The sequence below is a fragment of the Balaenoptera acutorostrata genome, chromosome 3 (genome assembly GCF_949987535.1).
Source record: "Balaenoptera acutorostrata chromosome 3, mBalAcu1.1, whole genome shotgun sequence".
In the NCBI taxonomy this organism is placed as follows: Eukaryota; Metazoa; Chordata; class Mammalia; order Artiodactyla; family Balaenopteridae; genus Balaenoptera; species Balaenoptera acutorostrata.
Window position 1 is genome coordinate 32,134,612 of NC_080066.1, and position 27,795 is coordinate 32,162,406.

The 27,795-nt window shown below is 48.3% G+C and overlaps 1 protein-coding gene across 6 annotated transcripts in view; it reads right to left on the reverse strand.

The window, feature by feature from the left end:
• The window catches only part of APBA2 (amyloid beta precursor protein binding family A member 2), a 230,565-nt gene that overhangs the window by 177,009 nt on the left and 25,761 nt on the right, over positions 1–27,795 (reverse strand). For all 6 annotated transcript variants that reach the window (XM_057544712.1, XM_057544710.1, XM_057544709.1 and 3 more), the window contains exon 2: positions 8,066–8,170. The gene's annotated coding sequence lies outside the window, so the exon portion shown is untranslated. The remainder of the gene's footprint in view (positions 1–8,065; positions 8,171–27,795) is intronic.

Here is a 27,795-nt window from a genome sequence, read left to right on the forward strand (position 1 = left end):
CCCCTAGGTTGGCGTTAGCACTACCAGCCCAGCACCAGCCTGGACCGAATTCACAAGCTTCTGAGGGTGAAAACAGCCCTGACACTTGGCCTGCATCTGGAAACGCCCCCAGCAGCAGGAGGGGTCACAAGGACATACCCCTGACAGCACACTGCTGGTGGGGCGGGGGCTGGGCCCTCTGAGAGGTGGGGAGACAGGATCTTTGGGGCCTCCGTGGCAAATCGGCCACTTTCCCCCTTCTCCTAACTTGTTGTTCTATAGATGTAAGTGGGCCAATATTACCCTGTAAGTAAACCACCACTATAAAGTGCTTCCATTTGAGCAAAGAAGCAACATTATCTTTAGCGAGTGGGCAGCAGAGCCAGGCTGCCTCATTCAAGAACTCTGGTCTTTAGGAATACATATTTTTCCCCTTCCCCTGATGCAATTAGGAAAATAATATTTTTTACACTTGCAATTAAGAGCAGGACAGATGGCAACGGTTTAAAAATCTGTTCATGAGACTCGATGCTGGCGGGGGGATCGTTGACAAGACATGGAGGACGGGGGCGATTCTGTTTTTCTTGATGCGTGGAAGGCCTGCTATTGCGATCCCCAAAACAAAGTACTGCAGGCATAGGGAAAGGGGTGGGATGGAAGGTTCATCCACAGTAAGAGGGCAAAACAGCTAGTGATTTAGAAGTGACAGCAGGAGAGCCCACCTGCCTCTGTGTGGCTGGGCCCGCCCTGCTGCCTGGTGTGGCCACGGCCCCAGCACCACCACCAGCACCATCATCATCTTGCATTTCCCGTGGCAGCTGTGGGCCACTTCTCCATTCACTGTGGACTTCCGGAGCCTCCCGGATACAGGCTCCCTCATCTGTGCTTCAAATTCACCAAAACCATAATGCACAAGAGAAATCCTACAAACTAGCCGTCACTGTGACCAAGTGGCTTGGCCTCTTTATCACTTCTGGTTTATTCATTCAGAACCTGCTGAAATGGAACAGGACCCTGTCGGGCTCCTGGGCACAAAAGCCTTTCTGTGTCCCCCATTTCTTGATTACAGGAAGTAGGCTTCATTCAGCCCCCATGACCTTCCCTGAGTTTCAATGGGCAGGTTCAAACAGTTGCTCATCAGTGAAGGGAGGGGATGCAGAGACAAGGGAGGAACAGTCAAGAAACAATAGTGCAGTCTTGGCGCAGGGTCCTGGTGCCCACTCAAGGGATACACATAGCAATATCTTTGAGCTGTTTTGCAGATGCTGAAACCCCCACCAGGTGGGAGAAGTTAACTGTGTGCTGCCCACAAGCACACAGACCCCAAACCGGTTGGAACCAGAAGGTTGATGATGCTGATTCCCACTTACCTCATCACCAACCAATCAGAAGAAGGTTCTCGAGCAGATCACGCCCTCTCTGAACCATTACTATAAAACTCTTCACTACCCCCTCCAGGTCAGGACACACAGTTTTCCAGGGCTCAAGCCCTCTGTGGCCCCCTTTGCCTGGCAAAGCAATAAAGCTATTCTTTTCTACTTAACCCAAAACTCCCTCTCCGAGATTTAATTAGACCTCAGGGTACAGAGGCTGGATTTGGCATCACTGCTAGGCACTCTTCTGGGTTTGGGAACCAGTGGGAACAGACAGACCAAGTTCCAGCCCCCCAGAGTTTATGTTCCAATGGGGAAGACAGGCAAAAAAAAGAGTAAACCATCAAATAATGAACATGATTCAGGCGGTAGTAGAGTCATAAGGAAAATCATAGTCAGGGAAGGACCAGATTTCAGCCCAACATGGAAAGAGCTTTGAGAGTCATCACTCACATCCTGAAATAAGAAAAAGCTGGTCAAACTGAAAATCAGTGACTTTTTTTAGACCCATCAGTGAACTGAGTTTGCAGAAGGCCCCCCTGAAATCTGAAGGGTCAAGAAACAACTCCTCTTGGCTCTGGCAGAGGGAGAGGGAGGTAGCCATTGGCAAACACCCAGAGCCTTCTCCATAACAAGGCCTGCTGTCCAGGGGTAAGGCTTGACAGAACCTTGCCCTGGGGGAGGGGTATTCCTCTCACCGCAGCCCCTCTAGCCCTCCTGTTTCACCTAATGGGGTTGGGAAAGCTACACAAGAAAAGTCACTTGTGAAGGTGAACAGCCTGGGAACACAGGCCCATCTAACGATGGAAATTTAATCATAAGATAAGAGAAGGCTTCTGTAAGCAGATAGGTTAGGGAGTCCCCAGAGAAAGAGAAACAGGGACGGCTTTCCTGACATAAGAGAACCCATTTTGCCTAAGCTATTTTGTGATCTAAGCTTGGCCACAATGCTTGCCCTTGAAGAGGTCTCAGTAATTAATGATCTTAAGGGAGGGGATGCAGAAACTAGGGAGGAGCAGCAAGAAACAATAGTGCAGCCTTGGGGCAGGGTCCTGGTTCCTCAGGGGATACACATAATAACATGCCTTTGAGTTCTGCAGAAACTAAGGCCCCCACCCAGCTGGAGGATGGAATGATGATGTTGACCCTCATGACTTCAATCAACTAAAGCTTGGACTCTGTTGATTGAAGTTCTATGCTGAATTCTGCTCTTCTCAAGCCCCCTCATGAATATGCATGTACCCTTAAGCTTAAAACTTCCCCAGTTTTGCTGCTGGGGAGACGCTGCTTTGGGAAAGATCCCTGGTGTTCTCCTTACTTGCTGCAAGTAATAAATCCTTCTTTCTCCCAATCTTCGCTTAGTTGTGTCTATTGGCGCGACACCCACCAAGAGGCGAACCCAGTTTTCAGGTAACACATCCCCTCCCCCACACCTTCCCACCACACCAACAGGGCTCCTGTCTGATAACAGTGGATTCCAGCCGAAGGAGCTCCAAGACCAGACCCTCTCTGAGGAGCAGGACTGAGGGAAGCCCAGTGTCCAGAGGGGAGGCCAAACCAAGGCCACTGGAGGAGTCTGAAGCCTCTGGAACCTACAGCTTCAGCAGACACGACACACAGCCCAGCTCCTAATGAGATTTACGCAAATTCCCACAAGAAGGCATGTTACCTCAGTTCCTATTTTACATTATAACATATCTGACTTTCAACAACAAATTAGAAAGCATATCAAAGGCAAAAAAATAAATAATTTTTTTAAAACCCATATTCTAAAGAAATAAGACAAGCTTCCTAACCGGACTCAGATATGACACAGACTTTGGAATTATCAGAATGGGAATTTAAAGGAACTATGATTCATATGCTAAGGGCTCTAATGGGAAAAGTAGACAGCATACAAGAACAGATGGGTAATAAGAGCAGAACGATGGAAAGTCTAAGAAAGAATCCAAAAGAGATGCTAGAAATTTTTTAAAAACTGGTAATAGAAAGGAAGAATGCCTTTGACGGGCTCATCAGTAGACTCAACACGGCTGAGGGGGAAATCAGGGAGCTGGAAGATAGGCCAATAGAAACTTCCCAAACTGAAATGTAAAATAAAAAAGAAGGCCAGTGTGGGGGTGAAAGCAGAGATAGAACAGAGCATCCAAGGACCATGGGACAATATTGAAAGATACAGCATACGTGTAACTGAAGACCCAAAGGAAACAAAAGAGATAATGAGGAAGAAAACATATTTGAGCTAATAATGGCCAACATTTATTCTAAAATTAACAAGACACCACCAAAACACAGATCCAGGAATCTCAAAGAACACCAAGCAGAATAAATACTTTAAAAAACAACAACATGGGATTAGCATATGCAAACTATTATATATAGGATGGATAAACAACAAGGTCCTACTGTATAGCACAAGGAACTATACTCAATATCCTGTGATAAACCATAATGGAAAAGAATATGAAAAAGAATGTATACATATGTATAGCTGAATCACCTTGCTGTACAGTAGAAATTAACACAACGCTGTAAATCAACTATACTGCAATAACATAAAAAACAACAACAAAAACTACACCTAGCCATATCATACTCAAACTGTAGCAAACTGAAGACAAAGAGAAAATCAAGAAATAAGCTAGAGGCAGGTGGGGAAACATTTTATCTATAAAGGAACAAAGATAAGAATTACATCAGACTTCTTGTGAGAAACTACGCAAGCAAGCAGGGAGTAGATGAAAATCTTCAAAGCTTTAAAAGAAAAAAAAAAAAAACTCCACTAACCTGTACTTCTATATCCAGCAAAACTATCTTTCAAAAGTGAAGGAGAAATAAATACTTCCTCAGACAAACAAATACTGAAGGAATTTGTCACCAGCAGACATACCCTGAAAGAAATATTAAAAGATTCTTCTTCACGTGGAAGGAAAACTATATACGTTGGAAACCTGAATCTATATGAAGAAAGAAAGAGTGTGTGAGGAGGAATAAATGAAGGTAAAATAAAATCTTATACTTTTCTTACTCTTATTTGATCTGAAAGATAACTATTTAAAACTCTAATAGTAACAATGTATTGTGATGATTCTAGCTTATGGGTAAGGGAAATGAATGACAGCAGTGTCCCAAGGGACGGGAAGGAGGAACTGGGAATAGTCTGTTTTAAGGTACTTGCACTAAATCTGAAGAAGTATTGTGTTATTTGAAGGTGGACTTTAGATTACTTAAAAATGTATATTGTAAACTCTGAGTCAAACAATAAAAAATTTTAAAAGAATTAAAAATGATAAGCTAAGAGAAATATAGTTGATGCCTATAAAATGGTCAATGAAAGCCAGAGAAGTGAGAAAAGGAAGTGACAAGAAGAGAAGACAGTGAATGAAAAGTTTGCTATCCACTTATATGTGGAATCTAAAAAATGGTACAAATGAACTTATTTACAAAACAGAAATAGAGTCACAGATGCAGAAAACAAACTTATGGTTACCAAGGGGGAAGTGGGGGGAGGGATCAATTGGGAGATTGGAATTGACACACTACTATATACAACTAATAAGAAGCTACTGTACAGCACAGGGAGCTCTACTCAATACTCTGTAATGACCTATATGGGAATAGAATCTAAAAAAGAGTGGATATATGTGTATGTATAACTGATTCACTTTTCTGTACAGCAGAAACTAACACAACATTGTAAATCAACTATACTCCAATAAAAATTAATTTAAAAAAAGAGAAGTTTGATATCATTCTAAATACATCAATAATCATTTAAAATGTAAATGGTCTAAATGCACCAATTAAAAGACAGAGTTTGTCAGAGTGGATGAAAACACAAGACCCAACTACATGCTGTCTACAAGAAACCCATTTTAAATATAAAGACACTTTTAGGTTGAAAGTAAAGGTATGGAGAAAGATATACCATGATAATTCCAATCAAAAGAAAACCGTAGTACCAACAGATGAACCTATTTGCAGGGCAGGAATAGAGACGCAGACGTAGAGAATGGATGTGTGGACACAGTGGGGGAAGGGGAGGGTGGGATGAACTGGGAGATTAGGTTTGACATAAATACACTACCATGTATAAAATAGGTAGCTAGTGGGAACTGAAGCACAGGGAGCTCAGCTCGGTGCTCTGTGATGACCTAGATGTGTGGGATGAGGGGGAAGGAGGTCCAAGAGGGAGGGGATATATGTATGCATATAGCTGATTCATTTCATTGTACAGCAGAAACTAACATAACATTGTAAAGCAATTATACTCCAATAAAAAATAAACAAACAATAATCTCATTTCAAAATTAAAAAAAAAAGAAAACTGGGGTACCAATATTCATTTCAGACAAAGCACACTTTAGAACAAGGAAAACTGTCAGGGATAAAGAGGGGGCATTACCGCATGATACGTAATTCAGTTCTCCAACAGGAGATCGCAATCGTAAATGGCTATGTACCTAACAGAGCATCAAAATATATGAGGCAAAACTGATAGAACTGCAAAGAGAGAAGGACAAATCCACTATTATAACTGACAACGTCAACATCCGCTGTCAGTAACTGACAGAACAAGCAGGCAGAAAATCAGCAAGGATGGTTCACCTGGACAGCACTATCCGTCACCTGGATCTCACTGACATGCATGCAATATTCCACTCAACAACAGCAAAATACACATTCTTCTCAAGCTCGCATGGAACACTTACCAAGTGCCTTAGTCCATATGGGTTGCTATAACAAAATATTAAAACTACAGTGCCATACAAACAACAAAAATTTATTTCTCACAGTTCGGGAGGCTGGAAGTCAGAGATCAGGGGCCAGCCTGGTCAGATGAGGGCCCCTTTCTGGATCTCAGACTTCCTGTTGTGTCCTCACATGGCAGAAGGGGTGAGGAGCTCTGCAGGGTCCCTTTCATAAGGGCACTAATCCCATTCATGAGCATGCCACCCTCATGACCTAGTCACCCTCCAAAGGCCCCACCTCCTAATACCATCACCTTGGGAGTTACGATTTCAACATATGAATTTGGGGTGGGGTTTGGGGGGACACAAACATTCAGACCATAGCACCAAGACAGAACACATTTTGGGCCATAAAGCACACCTGAACAAGTTTTTTAAAAGTTGAAATCACTCAAAGTACATTCTCAGACCAGAATGGAATTAAACTAAAAATCAATAAAGGAAAATAGGTGAAATCCCCAAATATCTGGAAATTAAACAACATAATTCTAAACAACACATGGGTCAATGAGAAACTATCAAAAGAAAAATTTTTTGTTTTTTTAACTAAATGAAAACAAAAATACCACTTGTCAGAATTTCTACAATGTATTTAACAAAAGCAGTGCTTAGAAATATATATCATTAAATGTATACATTAGAAAAGAAGAAAGAGGGGCTTCCCTGGTGGCGCAGTGGCTGGGAATCTGCCTGCCAATGCAGGGGACATGGGTTCGAGCCCTGGTCTGGGAAGATCCCACATGCCGCAGAGCAACTGGGCCCGTGAGCCACAATTACTGAGCCTGCGCGTCTGGAGCCTGTGCTCTGCAACAAGAGAGGCCGCGATGGTGAGAGGCCCGTGCACCGCGATGAAGAGTGGCCCCCGCTTGCCACAACTAGAGAAAGCCCTCACACAGAAATGAAAACCCAACACAGCCATAAAAATAAATAAAAAATAAATAAATTAAAAAAAAAAAAAACTTGCTTCCTTTAAAAAAAAAAAAAGAAAAGAAGAAAGATATCAAATCAATAACCTAAGCGTGTACCTTGGGAAATAAAATGAAGAGAAACTGAAGCCTAAAACAAGCAGAAGAAATATAATAAAAATTAGAGCATAAATCAATTAAATTGAAAACAAAGAGGAAATACAGAAAATCAATGAACCCAAAAACTGTTTTGCTGACCAGGCTAGCCAAGAAAAAGAAGACACAAACTACCAACACCAAAAGAGAAAGAGGAGTCATCAACACTGATCCCATAGAAAAGGATAATAACATCCCATTAAAAGGATAATAATAAAGGAGTACTACAGAGAACTCCATGCCCCCAAATTTGATAATTTGGATAAAACAGACCAACTCCTTAAAAGACATGTACTACCAAAACTCACTCACACAAGGAGAAATAGACAAACAGAATAACTGTATGTATCTTAAAAACTGAGTCAATAATTAATAACTTTCCCAAAAGAAATCACCAGGCCCAGATGGTTTCTCTGCTGAATTGTACCAAACATGTAAGGAAGAAATGATACCGATTCTCTATAATCTATTTCAGAAATTAGAAGAGGAAGGAACACTTCCCAACTCATTCTATGAGGCCAGCATTCCCCTAATATCACAACCTGGCCTATCAGCACCCTAACGGGAAGGGGGCAACGGCGCCACTCAGATTGGAGCATCCCCAGCGGCAGAAGGGGACAAGGTGGGTCTGAAAGGAGAGAAGAAGGGTGACAGGAAACCACGTCTGCTCTGCGTGGCTTGTCCTCTGGGGACGCCCCAAGCTCATCTTTCTCCTCATCAATTTGTCAAAACAGGAAACGGTGAAAAACATGAGTGTAGCTGCATTGGAGCTTCTGCTGGAGAAGGATGAGGGGGGCGGGCCCGGTTGTCCCCCAGCCCCCGGGGAAGCCCGTGAGTGCAGTTGCTCAGATGACCAGGCACGCAGGGCGGACAGCGTGGTGACCCCGCAGGTCCTACTCACCGGGAAGCTGCAGGCGCCTGGGGACCCTGGGCCATCCGCAGATCGGTCCCGGCCTGGCCGTCGGCTCCCCCGACGAGACGCAGCGACGCTCGGATGCTCCGGAGACTGAAATGAAAGCGTACACGGGCTGGCGTCAGCGGGCTGAGCACACAGGCTGCTCCTGTACGAGCAGAAGGAAGTTCTCCGATGCGGTGCCGGATCACAGGCTCAGTAAAGCTCCCTGTGCCTGACGTCAAAGCAGCTCAGGACTCTGTGATCAGAGCTCCCGGGGTCCACAGACCCACCCAACAGTTTGAAAATCAAAGAGTGGCAAGGTGATCATGAGTCTCCCCAAGTTTTCAGGGGAGCCCTCCTGCTACTCCCGAAGGCCAGCAGGCACTCAGGACGCAGCCACCGGCCCCGGTCTCCTGGGGATGCATTTCTCTAACCCTTTTGGAGGAAGATGCAGGAAACCCCGTGGCCTTAAGACTACAGGTTCCTTTTGCTCTGACAGGAAAGGAAGCATATTCTTCAAGGTTCTGTCCCCAGATTGTTTTCCAAAAAAAACACAAAATGCTACACAAGATACAGAGCTTGGTGATGTCTGGGTTATCTTAAAATTGTGTGCATTGCACACGGCGCAGTGGGGGTAGGAATTTTACAAAATGCACTAAACAAAGTCTTGTCAAAGAAAGGGTGAGTGTGTGCATGTGCGGGTGTGCAGCACAAGCCACCCCGCGTGCAAGGGACATCGTCTGCCCCCTGACACGTGGGGGAGCCACCCTGGCAGGGGCGGCGCCTGCATCTCTGCGTACAGCTGGGCCACGGAGAGACCTTGGCTCAGACCTAGCTCTGCCCTCACAGCCTGCGAAGGCTCCAGAACCTCCTGGGGCTCCGTTTCCTCCTCTCGGAGGATGCCAGGGGCGCTGAGATGTGGGGATCAGGCCCCACTCCAGCACCGGCAGCCTGGTCTCCCTGCCTGCCCAGTGAGGGCACAGACCCGCATTAACTTACGAGAGTCCTCGAACTCTGACGTGGAGGGCTCCTGCCATGCTTCCTGCCCACAGAGCAGGCCACCCAGCTGGAGGCCTCCTAAATCCAATCACGGACCCCCTCCACCCTCCATGCAGATGACACCCGGCCCAAATCACACCGTGCCTGCCCCCACCTACAGCCAGGGACTCTAATGGGGTCTGGAAGCATGGTGCTGCACCACGCGGTGATCAGCTCTGGACCATGAGCTCCCGGGTCTGTGTTCTGCCGACCCCTGCAGCCTCACCCCCGTCACACCCCCAAGACCCCATGCTGTCAGGGTCTCACACCTTCCAGGCCAGTGTTTCAGCCATTCCCTTTTCGCGCCTCTAGAATCTCACTGACAAACTACTATTCATCCTTCAAAACCCAACTGGGAGAGGCGTCCCTGAACTCCAGCAGTAACCACAATCTTCTCAGCCTGTCTTGTTTCTGCAGTTTTCACAATCATTCCCAGCCACATCTCCTGCTCCCTCTAGGCTCCTGGCCTGCCAAAGTCACAGCTTTCCAGAGACTTCACATGCCACTGCAGCCAGCAAGCCGAGGACATGGGCCTCAATCCCAGCCTTAAGGAAAGGGGAGGATAAATGCAAGAAGCAGCAAAGATGGGGAAGCAACTCTGAGAGACGAGGATGGAGCATCAGGTTGGGGTCAAAGCACCAGCTACAGCGGACGGGAAGCAATGGAGCATGCCACTGAGATCGCTGAAGTCACACTGAGTGCCTGCCAGCCCCTGAAGCTGCACGCTCGCCGTGCTGCAAAACTGCCTTGAACCCACCCACCCATCACCTGCCACGGGCTGCAGGCTGCCATGCGCGGCGTGTCCCTGAGGCTAAAAATGCAGCCAGCTTCTCAGCCATGCTCCTGCTCCACAGGCCCGCCACAGGGGGTAGGGGTGGCTGCCTGGGGCCCAGGGAGTCTTCCGTCAATGGTCCATCCACCCTCCGTCCAACAGCCACCAGTGGGGCCACCCCAGTGCGTGCCAGGCTCAGGCCCTCGGCTCCATCTGCTGTGACGTCCAGCAGGACGCAGGTGACACAGTGCCTCCCTCCCTGTGCCCAGCCACTCACATGGTGTGCCCTGAAAAAGGGTTTGCAGGGAAATGCAAATCACTCCAGCAGCTCATAAATCCCCACGGTTGTGAACTAACTGGAAGTGAAAAGCAAGGTTCCCAGGGGCCAGTGGCTGCCCTCCACCTCTGCTTCTCAACCCCAGAAAGAACATGGGGGTGAAACTGAGCAGGACCCTGTGGGGCTCCTGGGCACGGAAGCCTTTCTGTGTCCCCCGATTCTTGTTTGTAGGGAACAGACTCCAGCCTCCATGACCTTCCCTGAGTTCCAACACACAGGTTCAAACAGTTGCTAATCAGGGAAGGGAGGGGATGCAGAGACAAGAGAGGAATAGCCAAGAAACAATAGTGCAGCCTTGGGGCAGGGTCCTGGTTCCACCTCAAGGGATACACACAACAATATCTTTGAGCTCTTCTGCAGAACTAAAACCCCCAACAAAGGAAGACATCAACTACGTGATGAAGCAATCTTCATTCCAGAGAAAGTCACAGTTTGAGAACCTCGAGAACAATAGAAGCTCATCAGGAGGCCATCTGAGGCCAGATTAAAGGAGTGCAGGCCCTGCACACACCCTGATCCTTATCAGCAACCCCACCCTTGAACCATTGCTATAAAACTCCTCACCAAATCCCCCGAGATTAAGACACACAGCTTTGAGGGCATGAGCTCACTGTGTCCCTCAAAGCAGTAAAGTTATTCTTTTCCACTTCACCCAAAACTCTGTCTCTGAGATTCGAATAGGCACCGGTGCACAGAAGACGAGTTTCGGCATCAGATGGGTGAAGGACGGTGATCACGTGTCAGGGCAAGACCAGCGCTCTGCTCCTGGTAACTAAGAACCTTGGACCACCTCAGAGCCAACAGTGACCAGTGTGGGTAGGTGGCTCGGCTGGAATCAGCCAAGCCGGGACTGGGCTGGTGCAGGGACACTGCCAGAAGGGACACGGTGCTGGCAGTGTCACACCCACCTCCACCAGGCCCCCACTGGCACTGGGCCCCTGGATGCCTGGACAGCAGAAAAATGGCCAAGCTCACATGGTCAGGCCTGGCCCCAGGGTCAGGGGCAACTCCAACCTTTGTAACCTGCTGGAGTCACTTTTTGCCAAGAGCCTTCTATGTGCTGTGGCCAGGCCTCCCCGCCCTGCCCCAAGTCCTGCTCACACCCCCCCAGGCCACCACTCTCAACCGGGGGAAGGTCCAATCACACCACTCCCCAGGCTTTCCCACCCCGGTCCACTCAGCAAGGCCTTTCTCCATCTGGTCCCTAAAGAGCTGAGACAGAAGAGAAACAAACGGCCAACAGGCACATGAAAAGATGCTCAGCATCACTAATCATCACGGAAACGTAAATCAAAGCCACAGTGAGATCTCATACCCATTAGGATGGCTAGTATCAAAAAGACAATAAATAACAAGTGTAGGCAAGGATGTGGAGAGAAGGGAAGCCTTGTGTACTGTTGGTGGGAATACAATATTAGTGCAGCCACTATGTAAAATAGTATGCGGGGTCCTCAAAAAATTAAACATAGAACTACCTTATGATGGGGGGAAGTCTCAGGTGGCCGCTGTCCGTGTCCAGGACAAAGGCGGAAGGGGGACCCACTGTCCTTCACAAAAACTCAAGTCCGTGGGCACATCCCACCTGAAAACCCCTGCCCTTCCACAAGTGCCCAGGAGCCCAGGTGTGCTCCGAGCACACCTGCCCTGGGAAGGTTCATGGCCCCCACCCACAGGTGCACATGACAATGGGCATGTCAGGCTTCAAAGGCAGCAGGGCCACCCAGTCAGATGTTTGGGGTAAAAGAATCAGGACCAACTGTCCAAGGCACCAAAACGGCAACTTGGGAAAGCACTGACCCCAAGGTTCCTGGAGCCTCAGCGAGTGGTGTGGGGGAGGGGAGGGGCAGGCCAGGCCCCTGCAGAGACCAGAGAAGACCCCACAAGGCATAAGGAACAAAGATCGGGACAATCCATCCCCCCGGCCCAGGGCAGAGGGTCGTCCTGGTCCTCAGATGGGAGCCGCCTGCCCTGCACACTACAACTTGGACGGTTCCCCTCCAGGCGGGAGTCCAGGCCCATCGACCCGGGGGGTGCTGAGCCTCCTGGGGTGAGGGATTCTCTTCTCAGCCCGTCCTTGAAGCCAGCAGAGCCTCAGGAAGGGCCAGTCACTCGCTCCAGGTTGCAGAGTTAAGTCCCAGGTGGAGCCTCTAGGGACATGTGAAGCATTCAACACAGAATGTGATGATGTAGCCGCATTGAAGCATTTTTAGGTATCGTTTTCTACTCTGCCCACTTTCGAAAATGTTGTAATTTCGTGTTATGCTAAAATGACACCTCCCTGACTATCCGAAAAATGTCCTCAATATGATCAAAGAGAGGTGAAACGATGGAAATGCCACAAATTGCGCAATGGACCCTCTACATGGATTAAAATGTCTGCATACTACATGATATATTCTAAATTTGATGGATACAAACTTGGGGGAAGTTTAGGGGATCTGACACCTGGCGGGCTCCCCAGACAAGTGAAGATTAGAAATAGGTCCTGAGCCCAAATCACGCCTGTGCCTTCTGGCCGGGCAGCCAGGCTCACCGCAGGTAGCAGGGGCCCCCGGGCTGCATGCACCCCAGCTCTGTGACAGTTTCGGTAGCTTACCACGTCGCTGGGTGGGCTGTCCTTGCGTGTGCAAGACCCCTGGTCCAGGACCACGGATCAGGGGCCCGCCCTAAGCCGACGGCTCCCTGGTGTGTATGCAACCCCACAGAACTTTCTGGAAGCCCACACACCATCCACCCATCAGCACCTCCAATGTGTGCCTAACAGGCACCTGGTGCCCAGCACATCCGAGCTGGCCTAGCCCTCCCCCCACGAGACTCAGCCTCCCCCTGTCCAGCTGATGACAACTCAGCCCCCAGCTGGGGTCCCCCTTGACTCCTTTCCCTCCCCTCCTCCAAGCCACCAGGTCTGTGCTGCCTCGAGCGTCAGACGCCTCTAGAACCCCCTCCTGCAATCACCCTCCCCATCAACCACTCCTAACAGGGCTCCTGCTTCAGCCCTCGCCCAACACAGCCCTCTCAGGGTGGGTCAGCACCACGTAGGGGAGCCACACTCAGTCTCAATCAGCTCGAGCTGCTATAGCCAAGCACCACAGACAGGGTGGCTCATCCACAGGGATTTACTTCTCACAGTTCTGGAGGCTGGACGTCCAAGATCGGGGTGCCTGCGTGGGTGGGTTCTAGCGAGAGCCCTTGTCTGGGTTGCAGATGGCTGACTTTCTGCTGTGTCCTCACACGGTGGAAGAGGAGGGAGACAGCTGCCTCGCCTCTTCTTATCAGGGCACTAATCCCATTCTTAGGGCTCCACCCTCATGACCTCATCACCCCAAAGGTCCCACCTCCTAATATCACCACACTGGGCATTAGATTTCAACACATGAACTGGCGGTGGAAGGGGGGGACACAAACATTCACTCCAGGACGAGTGTACATGCCCGTATGATGGTTATTCTTCAACAACACATTCACTTAAAGAAATCAAAGCTAGGGCTGGGGTGGGGAGGGGAAAACAGGGGATGCCTGCTAATGGGTATGGGCGATGGTAATGTTCCAGGATTAGATGGTGGTGATGGTTGCACAACATTGTGAGTGTGTTAAAAACCACTGAACTGTGTATTTCAAAGGGACAAATTTTTTAAATTTTTTTTTTTTATGTGGACCATTTTTAAAGTCTTTATTGAATTTGTTACAATACTGCTTCTGTTTTATATTTTGGTTTTTTGGCCCTGAGGCATGTGGGATCTTAGCTCCCCGACCAGGGGTCAAACCCACACTCCCTGCATTGGAAGGCAAAGTCTTCACCACTGGACTGTCAGGAAAGTCTCCAAATGGGTGAATTGTATGTTATATGAATTGTATCTCAGTAAAGTTGTTATAAAAATATTATTATAAATCGTTAAGTCAGGTCGAATCCTCCTCTCCTCAAGCGTCCCCCCTCCAAAGACCCCCGACATGCAGAGCACACGTCCTCATAAGGGTGGGGAGAGCCTCCAGGCCTGGCCTCCGTGCCCTCCGGCCTCCGTCCATCACCCTGCCCCAGCCTCAGGGCTCTGTGCTGAGGCTCAACCACGCCAGGCCTGCCCCTGGTGAGCCCTGGGTGACAGCTGAGCACTCAGCACCCCACTCACCGGGCCGGGCTGCAGCCTTGTCCTGCCCTCCCACCCCCCTCACCCACGGGACGGAAACCCCGCCATCCCCACCTGCCACATTCTGTGGGGGCCACCCACAGCAGTACTCAGTGGCACCCCACTGAATGGTGACTCGATGACAGGACCATCCCCAGGACACACACACAGACCGATGCTCGGGGCACCAAGGGCTGCCCAGGCCGCCGGCCAGGTGAACAGGGCAACCACTTCGACCAGGTCTGAGGACATCCAGCCCCACCTCGTCAGGGCCCAGCTCACTCACGAACACCTCCACATGCCAGGCCCAGCCGGGCGAGGTGCAAACCCTCGGAGTGGCCTAGACACCCAGCTCCATGGCTGTGGGGCGTGGGGCATGGAGGGGTCACCGGCTCTGCCCTCGGAGCGGCCACAGCTGGAAGGATGCTGTACGGGAGGCGTCCCCTGCCACGTGGGGCCGGGAGGACAGCCTGTTCCAACCGAGACACCACATCCAGGCCAGTTCCTGTTCCAACAAAAAGAGGGGCCGGTCCTCATCCTGAAAGCGCCGCAGATCCCCTCCCACCTCCCTCCCTATTCACACGCTCACCAAAAGCAAGGGGGGTGCACGTGCGGCCATGGAGGCTGCCCCCCCGGAAAACCCATGCTATCCATCGCAGGACAGCAGGGCCACGGCAGCAGCCCTCCACCCACACACCCATACCCACCCGGGCAGTCCTTTAAAATACTACATCTTGCCAGAACATTCCGAGATAAATGACACATTTCAAGAAGGGAAAAGGAGGGGAAACCAGGGAAGAGGAGCCCAGGGAGGCTGCCTGCTTCATCCGCTGCTTTCCAGTCCCCACAGTCCCTTGCCACACAGTGACAGGCGCTGAGACCCGAGCAGGCTCAGAATTCGGGGTGGGGGGACCAGGACACCACAGGAGCACAGCTCCCTGGGCGAGAGCCAGCACCTCAGCACCCTGGCCCTTCCCAAGACTCCAAAGGCTGTTACCAGGGTAGTCCTTAAAACAGGAAGAAGCTAACAGGACACAACTAACGAACTAGTAGAACAAAAGGATGGTAGTCTGAGTCTTTATGCTTTTGTCAAGACCCACAGAATGTACAACACAAAGAGTGAACCTAACCCTAATTTAGTTAATAATAATAATAATAGTGTATCAATATTGGCTCATCAGTGGTAACTAATGTACCATACTAACACAAGATGTTAATAATAGGGGAAATTACGGGGTATGGGGGTTACAGGCCATATGGGAACTTTCTGCTCAACTTTTCTGTAAACCTAAAACTGCTGAAATAATTATGCTTCCAAATTTTAAAAAATATGGTGGTTCGACAGATGAATGGATAAAGAAGATGTGGCACATATATACAATGGAATATTACTCACCCATAAAAAGAAACGAAATTGAGTTATTTGTAGTGAGGTGGATGGACCTAGAGTCTGTCATACAGAGTGAAGTAAGTCAGAAAGAGAAAAACAAATACCGTATGCTAAAACGTATATATGGAATCTAAAAAAAAATGGTTCTAATGAACCTAGGGGTAGGACAGGAATAAAGACAGACACAGAGAATGGACTTAAGGACACGGGGAGGGGGAAGGGTTAGCTGGGACGAAGTAAGAGAGTAGCATTGACATATATATACTACCAAATGTAAAACAGATGGCTAGTGGGAAGCAGCTGTGTGGCACAGGGAGATCAGCTCTGTGCTTTGGGACCACCTAGACAGGTGGGATAAGGAGGGTGGGAGGGAAACGCAAGAGGGAGGGGATATGGGGATATACGTATGCATATAGCTGATTCACTTTGTTATACAGCAGAAACTAACACAACACTGTAAAGCAATTATACTCCAATAAAGATGTTAAAAAAAAAAAAAGAATCATAACAACATTCCTCTACTCTACTAGAAGGGCTTAAAAAAAAACAAAAAACAAAAAACAAACAAAAAAAACGTTGACAAAACCAAATCCTGATGAGGAAATGCGACAGCTATAACTCATACCTTGCTGATGAGGGTGCAAAATGATGCAGCCACTTTGGGAAACATGTTGGCAGCTTCCTACAAACTTATACAAACACTTATCATAAGACCCAGCCATCCTATTTCTGATATTTACCTAAGTGAGACGAAAACTTACGGTCACATAAAACCTGTACATGTGTGTTTATAGCAGCTTTATTCATAATAGTAAAAAACTTGGTGCTGAATTTGACCAATGCTTTTTCTGCATTTATTGTGAAGATCATTTTTTTTCACCTTTATTCTATTAACATGGTAAATTGCATTGATCGATTTTCAAATATTGACTAAACCTTGCCTTTTTGGGATAAACCACCCCCCCCAAAAAAATATGGTGGTTGATATTCAGAAGGCTGAATGTAAGAATGGGTATAATTGAGGAGCCGATGGGTAAACTGATAGATGGAGCTAAGGGATTCTCCCACAATGCAGTGCAAACAGACCCTGGGCAGCACCCCTGGAGGAGGACAGGTTTTTCCTGACTTTAATGAGAGTCACTGGGCTCCAAGAGCATCCATCCCCAACCCCACCACACACAGTGTTCCTCTCTCCAAACTGCGGAGCATTAGTAGATTCTCAGGCTTTTGGTTGTTCATCTCATCTTTCCCCATGACTGCTTTGTGGGGTGAGGGGGACAGCACAGAAAACCTTAGAAACCATGTCAACCTTTGCCTAGATCCTCTGCCTCTCCCTGGCTGTGGCATTTCACAGTTCATGGCCTGAGGGAGAACCACTCTCTTTATTTAGCTATTGGTGGTGAATAACTTCTTTGCTGGTTTTCTCCTTTTAAAAAAAATTTATTTCTTTAGAAGGAGTCCCAGCGACGCCTTTCAGAAAAGCAATTCCGCCTTCTCTATCAAAAATTTAAACACGCATATCCTTTTACCCAGCAACTGCATTTCCAGGAGTCACATGCATATGAAATGATGTGAGTATAGGGATTTTCACTGCAGCAATCTTTTTAAAAACTGGAAGCAACCTAAGTGCCCATCACTAGGACAATGGTTAAATAAATTAGGGCAGAATCCACAGGCTGGAATACTCTGAGACTTTTTTTAAAGAGGTAGGCCAATATGTGCTGACAGAGAGAAATCTTACAAGCCTGAGATTGAGTGAAAACAGCAAGTTAGCTAAGTATGTGTATGTGTGCATGTCTGTGAGTGTGTGTCTGTGTGTGTGTAGTTCCCAGTTACAGACACAGCAAGCCAGCTAGACAATGTATACACATCTGCAAGTCCATGTATGAACGCAAAGGCAAACAGAACAGACCGGAAGGGCTCCCACCAATGCCCGCCAGCACTTCCTCTGTGGACGGCATGCAGATGGGAGAGGAGGCCAAGGGGGCATCACTTTGACTCTATTAAATACGTGCATACTGGTTGGGTCTTTTACCAAAATGCGTTTCTTATTCAGCAGTATTAAGATGAAACCCAGTCTGTGCCTTTGAGGGTTTCACATTCTAGCTGGGAGGTGTCAGCACTGAGAAAACCCACAGTGGGGAACGGCGGTCAGGAGGGAGGGGGCGTGTGAGGAGAGTGCAGGGGCCCAAGGCTCCTCGGGAAGGAAGGTCACCCCCGGCAGAGGGGATCAGAACACACGCAGCATAGGGCGGCTGGGGAGACGGAAACACGGAGGCAGGCAGGGACTAGACACAGGGAGGCGATGGGGGCTGGGACCTGGGCCCAGGGCTGCACTGGACCAGGGGAGGGGAGGCGCTGCTGTGTTGATCTGGGGGAAACTGAGAATTTAGTTTCACTCACTGAGGGGTTCACATGTGTGTATGTGTGTGTGGTGTGTGCATGATGCATGGTATGTATATGCATGTATGTGTGTGTGGTGTGTGCATGATGTATGTGTACAGTATAGGTATGTGTGTATGTGTGTGTGGTGCATGGTGTGGTATGTGATACATGTAAGTGTGATGCATGTGTATGTATGTGTGTATATGATGCATGTGTACGATGTGTGTATGGGGTATGTATGTGTGTATGGGGTGAGTGTGTGGGGGGGTGTGTGTATGGTGTGTGTGTGTATGGCGTGTGTGTGTGTATGGTGTGTGTGCGTGTGTATGTGTGTGTATGGTGTGTGTGTGTGGTGTGTGTGTATGGTGTGTGTGTGTGCGAGTATGGCGTGTGTGTGTGTATGGTGTGTGTATGTGTGTATGGTGTGTGTGTGTATGGTGTGTGTCTGTGTGAGGTGTGTGTGTGTATGGCGAGTGTGTGTGTGTATGGCGTGTGTGTGTGTATGGCATGTGTGTGTATGGCGTGTGTGTGTGTATGGTGTGTGTGTGTGGTGTGTGTGTGTATGGTGTGTGTGTGTGAGTATGGCGTGTGTGTGTGTATGTGTGTATGGTGTGTGTGTGTATGGTGTGTGTCTGTGTGGGGGGGTGTGTGTGTATGGCGAGTGTGTGTGTGTATGGCATGTGTGTGTGTGTATGGCATGTGTGTGTGTGGCGTGTGTGTGTGGTGTGTGTGTGTGTGTGGTGTGTGTGTGTGTGTATATGGGGTGTGTATGTGTGTATGGTGTGTGTGTATGGTGTGTGTGTGTGTGGTGTGTGTGTGTGTGTGTATGGCGAGTGTGTGCACACGTACACACATGCCCCGGGGAGGACGGGGCCGACTGCCGAGGACAACAGCAGGAGCAGCAGGCAGGACCCACACTCAGGCCCAGGAGTGCGTGGACAAAGAGGATGAGACGCACATCCTCCCCCACAGCAGCGCTCACAGAGGGTGGTCAGGGTCAGGGCGGGACGTGTTCCCTGACCCCTCTCTGGGGGGCAGTAGGGTCAGTCCAGCGGGGGGTTGTGCTGAGGGGTGCAGGGAGCACAGGTGGCATAGGCCTGTGAGTGCCCACCCAGGAAGAGAAGCAGCTTGTGACAACAGCCCCCTCCTGAAATCTGGGGGACATCAAATCCCAGGGGCCGGCCAGAGGCGTCCTCAGAAGAACGATGGGCCTCCAAAAGGAGACCCTACTGCGAAATGACCCAAACTCCAACCCCGCTTAAATCTTCCACTGCAACGTCAACCCCTTCACAGACGAAAAATCAAGCAGACAGCATTTTCATATCTTCTTTTTTGTGGAATCTAAAATATGGCACAAATGAACTTATTTATGAAACAGAAACAGACCCACAGACATAGAAAACAAATTTATGGGAATTCCCTGGTGGCGCAGTGGTTAAGAATCTGCCTGCCAATGCAGGGGACACGGGTTCGAGCCCTGGTCCAGGAAGATCCCACGTGCCGCAGAGCAACTGAGCCTGTGCGCCGCAACTACTGAAGCCCGTGCGCCCTAGAGCCCACAGAGCCCATGGGCCTAGAGCCCATGCTCCGCAACAAGAGAAGCCACCGCAATGAGAAGCCCGCGCACCACAACGAAGAGTAGTCCCCGCTCCCAGCAACTAGAGAAAACCCACGCAGCAACGAAGACCCAATGCAGCCAAAAATTAAATTAATTTTAAAAATAAGTAGCAATATCTGTATGCTATTTTTTAAAAAAAGAAAACAACCTTATGGTTACCAAAGGGGAAAGTGGGGGAGGTGTACATTAGGAGTTTGGGATTAAAAGATACAAACCATTATATATAAAATAGATAAACAACAAGGCTCTACTGTATAGCACAGGGAACCATATTCAATATCCTGTAATAAACCATAATGGAAAAGGATCTGAAAAAGAATATGTACATGTATGTATAACTGAATCACTGTGCTGTACACCAAAAACTAACACAACATTGTAAATCAACTACACTTCAATAAAAAATTAAATTAAAAAAAAAACAAATTAATTAATGAATGAAAATAAAGCCTGCTTCCTTTCAGAAGTCGCTTAAGGAATTTAAATTCTCCTATAAACCATGCTTGGGAGTGAGCAGCTTTCCCAGGATCTGAAACCACGGAACAGCGGGTGTGAGCGCCCCCCTGCCACCTCCCACCCTCTTTCCACCCTAACCTGCCAGACACTGCTGCCAAAAGTGCTGGATGAAAACCACTTTCCAGCCTCTTCTCAGGAAGCCCTCTTGCATCACGAAAGGACATCTGTGGAATGGCATTAAAGCCTCAAAACACGCTGCAAGAAGCTAAGTGATTTTATGCTACAACCAGGAGAAATTTTTTTAAATATTGAGAACGGCTAAAATTCTGCAAACCGAAGCCCCACGAGGCGGGGGCAGATGTCTCCTCTGCTGCAGTAAGTCCATCACCTGACCCAGCACCTTGCACACACAGGGCCCATCACCCCGCCACCCTGCCCCCCCCCTTGGCGTCCCCCACAAATGGCAGGGATGTTGTCTTGGGAGGTGTGGACCCATGGGCTTTAAGCTCGGCCACTGGGCAGGTAGGCCAAGCCCGCCCCATCTGTCTAGAAGTTCTTGCCTTCTGTCCTTGCCTGTAACACAGCAAACCACGGTGCGAGGCATCCAATTTACACGGGACAAAACTCAGTGGTCCCTGCCCTGGACGGTGCGGATGTGCTCAGTACCAGAACACGATCTCCCCAGGGCACGGCAGCCCGTGGCCACGCCACCACGCAGCGCGGTGCACAGTAGGTGTTCCACAAGCACTTGCTGAATGGTGAGTGAATGGATACATTGATGGATGTTATGACTCTGAAATCTTACAAAAGGCTTAATGCACATTTTATTTTTTACTTTTTTAAACATTTATTTATTTACTTATTTATTTATTTTGGCTGCGCCGGGTCTTAGTTGGGTCACATGGGATCTTCGTTGCAACATGCGGGATCTTTCAGTTGCAGCATGCGGGCTTCTTAGTTGCGGCATGCAGACTTCTTGGTTGCAGCATGCACGCAGGATCTAGTTCCCAGACCAGGGATCGAACCTGGGCCCCTTGCATTGGGAGCGCAGAGTCTTACTCACTGGACCACCAGGGATGTCCCTAATGCACATTTTAGAAGTAAGTGCACACACAAGATACTCAAGGTACCTTCAAGCAAAAGGCCCAGGGAACAAAGGATAAAAATCAGGTGACACTGGGGCCAGGGGCTCATCGTCTCACAACCCTGCAGCCTGGTGGAACTGTCCCATAACTGTATGAGGGCGCCCAGGTGAAACGAGGCCATCCCCACAGTCCCCAGGGAAATCTGCAGAATATAGAGAATCAGCCTCCAGAGGGTGCCAGGCTGGATGGAGCACCCCAGCCACCAGCCGCCCGGCCTCCTCACCCATGCCCGCCCGAGTTAGGAGCCAGCAGCTGGAACTCGGGCTTTTCATGCATCTTCACCTCCGTGATGCTGTTCCGTGTAGGGCAGGATGTGGGTTCTGAATGAAGCCGGGAGCCTGACCCGTTCCCTCCCAGGTTCCAAATCCCCCTGCCCCTGAGCACAGCTTTTCCATTTCAGATTTCAAAGCGAAAAGGACAGATCTTTGAATAACCCGTGCTTCCTAATCCATCGGATATTCTCAGAAATAGCAAGTCTCTTCTCTGGACCTTCCTTGAAATAGCCTGGCCCTTACATATGACAAAATGATGCAAAGTGGCATCTCCATGACCCAAATACGAACACTGGAAATACTTCCGGGTCTTCCAAATAGCAATAAAAAATATTTAAGTCAATTTAAAGCCAAGGCCATTTAATAGAATTCGAGACAGCTCAGGCAAATACACTATTGGAGAGAACAGATAACCAATGAAAAATTCAAACAGATACCACTATATAAGTAGAATTGAGGGGGGAAAATCACTTCATAGCTGTAGAGGATTTCCAAAGACGATGCTCTTGAAATCTCTTCTAAAACAATATGTTCCAACTTCCCACTAATCCAAATTACTCTAGCGATGTCTGCCTTCAGCGGCTAGCAGCAAATATGCATCCTCATTATCTTACTTGGCATGGTGGTATCAAGGAAGCTTCTATTTCCATCTTTCCATCACTAAAGCTAACGTGAGTCTCCCATCTGCACTGGTGACAGCTCCCTTTCTGATGAGAAGCAGAAACGTGTCCAGATGGGCTCGGGGCAGCAAGCAGACTGCCCACAAAGCCACCATGGTGTGCGGTGGGCGAGGGGATCATCACAGGGGCTACCTTTAGGTTTTTTTAACGGGAAACAGTTCTGAATGGCTTAAGCAGGATGTATTTTGATTTGTAAAGCTCTATTAAATTGAAGAAAGAGAAAGAATCCATCCCCAGCTCCATACAGAACAAGTGAATATCATTAGCCCCAAAACTGTCAATGAATTAAACTCTTTCCCTGACCACGCAGAGCAGCCCTGGGTGTGGGCATCTTGTCTCTGCCAAGCAAGCCCACAGCCCAGCCCCTGCCACACGGCCCTACGGGAGCTACAGATGCCAGCAATGCACTATCTTATTTGTTCAGGGGAAGCAAAACGGTCCAGTGCTGGTGGCTGTGTTCTTTCTTCCCAACAAGACCTAATTGCTGCTGTCCTCCTCTGGGATCTGGTCTCCCTGGACAGAGCGGGAAGGCAGCCAGCAGAACCTAAACCGTCCAGCTCCCTGGATCAGGCCTCAGTGCACTAAGCTCCTGGAAACTCAAAGATGCAGAACCCAGGCACAGAGAACCTCCTGTTTCTGAAGGTATTAATATGAAGTCAAAATTAAAATCACATATTCTTATGGTTCTTTCTTTAAAAAACACAATCAATGCTTCTTATTGAAAAACCAGAAAATGTAGGTTATTCATTTCGTGACCTTCCCTTTTGGAAAAGAATCACATAGATGAAAATTGGTACATTCCCTAAAAATCAACACTTAGGATCCTTGAAACTCTAATATTTGAATTTTTAAATAATTTCCTATCAAGCCCATTCTATAGAATGCAAACTATCTCGAGCGGACACACTGTTAGATAAATGTGATATGAAACTAAAATTTCAAATAGATGCAGCTATATAAAAATGGAAAGAGAAAAACTGCTTCATTGCTATATAGAATTTCCAAAGATGATGTTCTGGAAACCAGCCACGGTTTTGACATCTATGAAAACAAATCACTGGGGTGCACTTGGACAAGGGCTATAAGAAAATAACCATGGGAGAACAGACTATAGAAGAACTATTTCTCCTATTTATATATATTGGGCTGGCCAAAAAGTTCGTTCGGTTTTGCTGTCCATTCCCAAATGAAATTTTTGGCCAACCCAATATACATATAGCCTCCTATATATATAACTGAATCACTGTGCTGTATACCTGAAACTAACACAGCACTGTAAAATAACTATACATCAACTAAAAAAATAAAATAATATTTTTTTAAAAGCCAGAACCAAAAAAAAAAAAACTGTGGTAACTCTCTTTCCCAACCGACGCAGGTGGTGTGCTGTAGAGGACTGAAGCACGGTCCAGGTGCCCTGGATTGAAAGCTCCTTCACCAGCCCTCTCCACGGACAAGAAATGGCCCAACCGTCACGCCTCTGACAGAGACATTGAAGACTGCTGTTAGGATGCAAGTCATATCTGCCGGGGCAGCGCTTTCATTTATTGCCCACCCTTAAGGTTTCAGCAGGAATTACTGAGCCAGACACTGTTAATCCACCAGTCCCTGAGCTCTTCCCATTTCCCGCCTGGTGCTACTGGACACCTTACACTGTGACTGCCATCATACCTGAGGACAGACACCTCTGACCCCATCTACCACGTAACTACACAGATCAGTTACTGGCTACCGCAAAGCCCTGAAGAAACGAGGCGATTCTTTTACTCAGGCTGAATAATCCCATACTGGAGGGGCTTCTAATGAAAAGCCACATTCCCTGACCCCAACTTCCCCACGCCACTGCCACCCTCTTCCTTAGTTCAGATTTTAATTCTTCTGGTGGCTATGTCCATCTCTCTAAATAATATTTTTACACCTCTATTTCTGGATATATTATCAACTTCAGATAAAATGTACTGATATCCTTGGGGCTTCCCTGGTGGCGCAGTGGTTGGGAATCTGCCTGCCAATGCAGGGGACACGGGTTCGAGCCCTGGTCTGGGAAGATCCCACATGCCGCGGAGCAACTAGGCCTGTGAGCCACAACTACTGAGCCTGTGCGTCTGGAGCCCGTGCTCCGCAACAAGAGAGGCCACGACGGTGAGAGGCCCGCGCACCGCGATGAAGAGTGGCCCCCGCTCGCCGCAGCTGGAGAGGGCCCTCGCACAGAAACGAAGACCCAACACAGTCAAAAATAAAATAAATAAATAAATAATAAATAAATAAAATTTTTTTTAAAAATGTACTGACATCCTTATACAAGAGGCAATACGTTGCAGGACCTCCTGGGCTCTTGTGCCGCTGACTGTGATCACAGTAGCCATGGCAGGAGCTCACATCCTGACGAAGGGCTCTGGGAGAAACACATCCTCCAGGGAAGCTCCCACCAATTCTGGGAACAGAGGTGCATCCTTTGGGTGGCCTGTGACCACGTAGCCCTCAGGATGAATACAAGCTCTTTTCTCTTTTTGAACTTGTTAAAGCCCTAGATAGGAGCTGCCATTCACTTGGCCTGTCCCTGCTGCTCTTTGGGGTTAGGGACTGGCTCCCACACCCATCTGCACCCTCCAGTCTCAGCAGCAGGCCCAGGCGCCCGTGGAGACTGCACGTGCGCCTGCTGAGAGCAGAAGCGAGCGAGAGCACCAGCGTGGCCAGCCCCCACCTGCCCACGCGCAAAGGCTGTGAACCGCGGAGACCGAGGTCTCGCCGCTTTGTTCTTTCTACTACACAACATATTCCTGATGTCCAACGGATGAATGGATAAACAAAATGTGGCATGTACATACAATGGAATATGACTGGCCTTAAAAAAGAAGGAACCCCTAAATACGTAAGGAACTCATACAACTCTGAAAAAAACAATTTTTTTCATGGGCAAAGGACCTAAATAGATTTTTCCAAAGACATACAAATAGCCACAGGCACATGAAAAGGTGCTCAACATCACCGATCATCAGGGAAATGCCAATCAAAACCACAGTGAAGTATCACCTCACGCCTGTTAGAATGGCCATCACCAAAAAGACAACAAATAACAAGCGTTGACGAGCACGTGGAAAAAAGGGAGCCCTCGTGCTCTGTTGGTGGGAATGTAAATTGGTGCAGCCACTATGGACAACAGTGTGGAGGCTCCTCAAAAAATTTAAGATACAACTACCATATGATCCAGCAATTCTACTTCTGGGTATATATCCAAAAAAAAATGAAATCACTATCTCAAAGAGGTATCTGCACTCAAATGTTCATTACAGCATTATTTACAATAGCCAAGATACGGAAGCAGGGGACTTCTCTAGTGATGCAGTGATTAAGAATCCGCCTGCCAATGCAGGGGACACAGGTTCAAGCCCTGGTCTGAGAAGATCCCACATGCCGCGGAGCTACTAAGCCCGTGCGCCACAACTACTGAGCTTGCACTCCAGAGCCCGCGAGCCATAACTACTGAAGCCCGTGCGCCTAGAGCCTGTGCTCCGCAACAAGAGAAGCCACCGCAATGAGAAGCCTGAGCACAGCAACGAAGAGTAGCCCCTGCTTGCCGCAAAAGATATGGAAGCAATATGGGTCCATAGACAGATGAATGGATAAAGAATATATCACACATATATATACATACATATATGTATAAACACACACATACACACAGTGGATTACTATTTAATATTAAAAAAAGGAGGGAATTCCCTGGCGGTCCAGTGATTAGGACTCTGCGCTTCCACTGCAGGGGACATGGGTTCGATCCCTGGTTGGGGAACTAAGATCCTGCGGGCCGCAGGCGTGGCCAAACAAGATAGATAAATAGATAAATAGATAGATAGTTAAAAGAAGATGGAAATTCTATCATTTGTGACATTGTGGATGAACCTGGAGGGCATTATGCTAAGTGAAATAAGACAGAGACAGACAAATACACACTACGTACATGATCTCACTTAGACGTGGAATTGTGGTTTCCAGGGGCTGGGGGTGGGGAAATGGGGAGTTTGTGTTTATGCGGACAGAGTTTCAGTTTGGGAAGATGAAAAAGTTTTGCAGGTGGATGGTGGTAACGGTTACACAACAAAGCGACTGTACTTAATACTACTGAACTGTATACATAAAAATGATTAAAGTGGTACATTTCATGTTATGTATATTTTACCACAATTTTAAAAACTTATAAAAATAAAGATATCCTTGATGTCAGAAGACAGAGTGGGGGGCGCAACAGCCATCTCATCAGCTGATGTTCCCAGATGCTTCCTCTCCCCGTGGAGGGGCCCCGGGCCTGGGGCAACCGAAAGAGAAGCCTCTGTCTAAAAAATAACTTGGGTGGAATGACTGTCAGGGAACAAGGAGCAAGACTTACTCAGGAGGATGAGGTGGGAGACGGAGAAGATACTCCACTGCTTCTCTGAATGGTGAGGAGCCCAGAGGCCCTTCTTATCAAAATCAGGGAGAGCTGCCCTTTCTACGGCACAAGCAGCTCACAGGAGGCGCCAGGCCGGGGGCTCCGGAAAATCCAGGGGCTCCAGCCTCGTTCAGGAGCACCACCCCACACTCACGGGGCACCTGAGAGAGGCAGAGGTATAATTTGCAAACACACAAGAGGATATTTTTGCCAATGGTAAAGTGGATTTTTTTTAACAAGCATTAAGATTTTTTAACAGACTTTGGAAACGAAAGGGTTCCCATCTGTATGTGTCAAGGCGAGATCCCCTTTCTGGCACTTCCGAGGCTGTATCAGGGTTGATTCAAATAGAAAACACACCTTCTCTAGCATCTACTCCTCTGGGGAAAGGCAGACTTTATGGCTGAAAGGGTGACCGAGCTCTCCCAAGTTGAGATGCTACAACAAACAGCTCAGATACTCTCTGATTCTGGAACATTTCATGAGCCAGCTACGGGGAGAGGCGGTGAGCGGTCGTGTCGACGGTGAGACCCTGACCCCAGCGCTCCAATGTCAGTGAAAGCAAACAGTTTTGTTGCAGAGAATGGCCAGGCCCTGCCAGGCTCTCTGGGACCTGCACCTCCATCCCACGTGGCACCCGCCTGCCTCTGCATCCTGGCCAGCATCTCTGGCCATCACAGAAGCCCGTGAAATCCTGCTATGCCTTACTCCCGCTGAAGGCCAAATCAAAACCACTTGGCCCAGCAGACGAAATGTTTCTGGACAAAATGCAGCAAAATAAAAGCCACATGGGCCCCTCCTTCACCCTCCCTCCCTGGGCCACGGCTGGCCCGTCCGATGATGCACACAGGTGGCCTCAGATCTGAGCCAGGATCCGCCCAGGCCACCATGGGGCCAGGACTGAGAAGCAGGCTTCAGCGACACATTTCCCATTAAACGAAAGAAATATGGGCGATTGTGAGCAGTCATACGAATGTAGTGAAATGCTGTCTCAGTCCACTCATTCGAAATAAAACCCATCCCATTAGGAAGACTGTAATTGCAGCCCATTCTGCTCTGGATGAGGCCGATTGTCGGAAGATAAGGGTTTAAA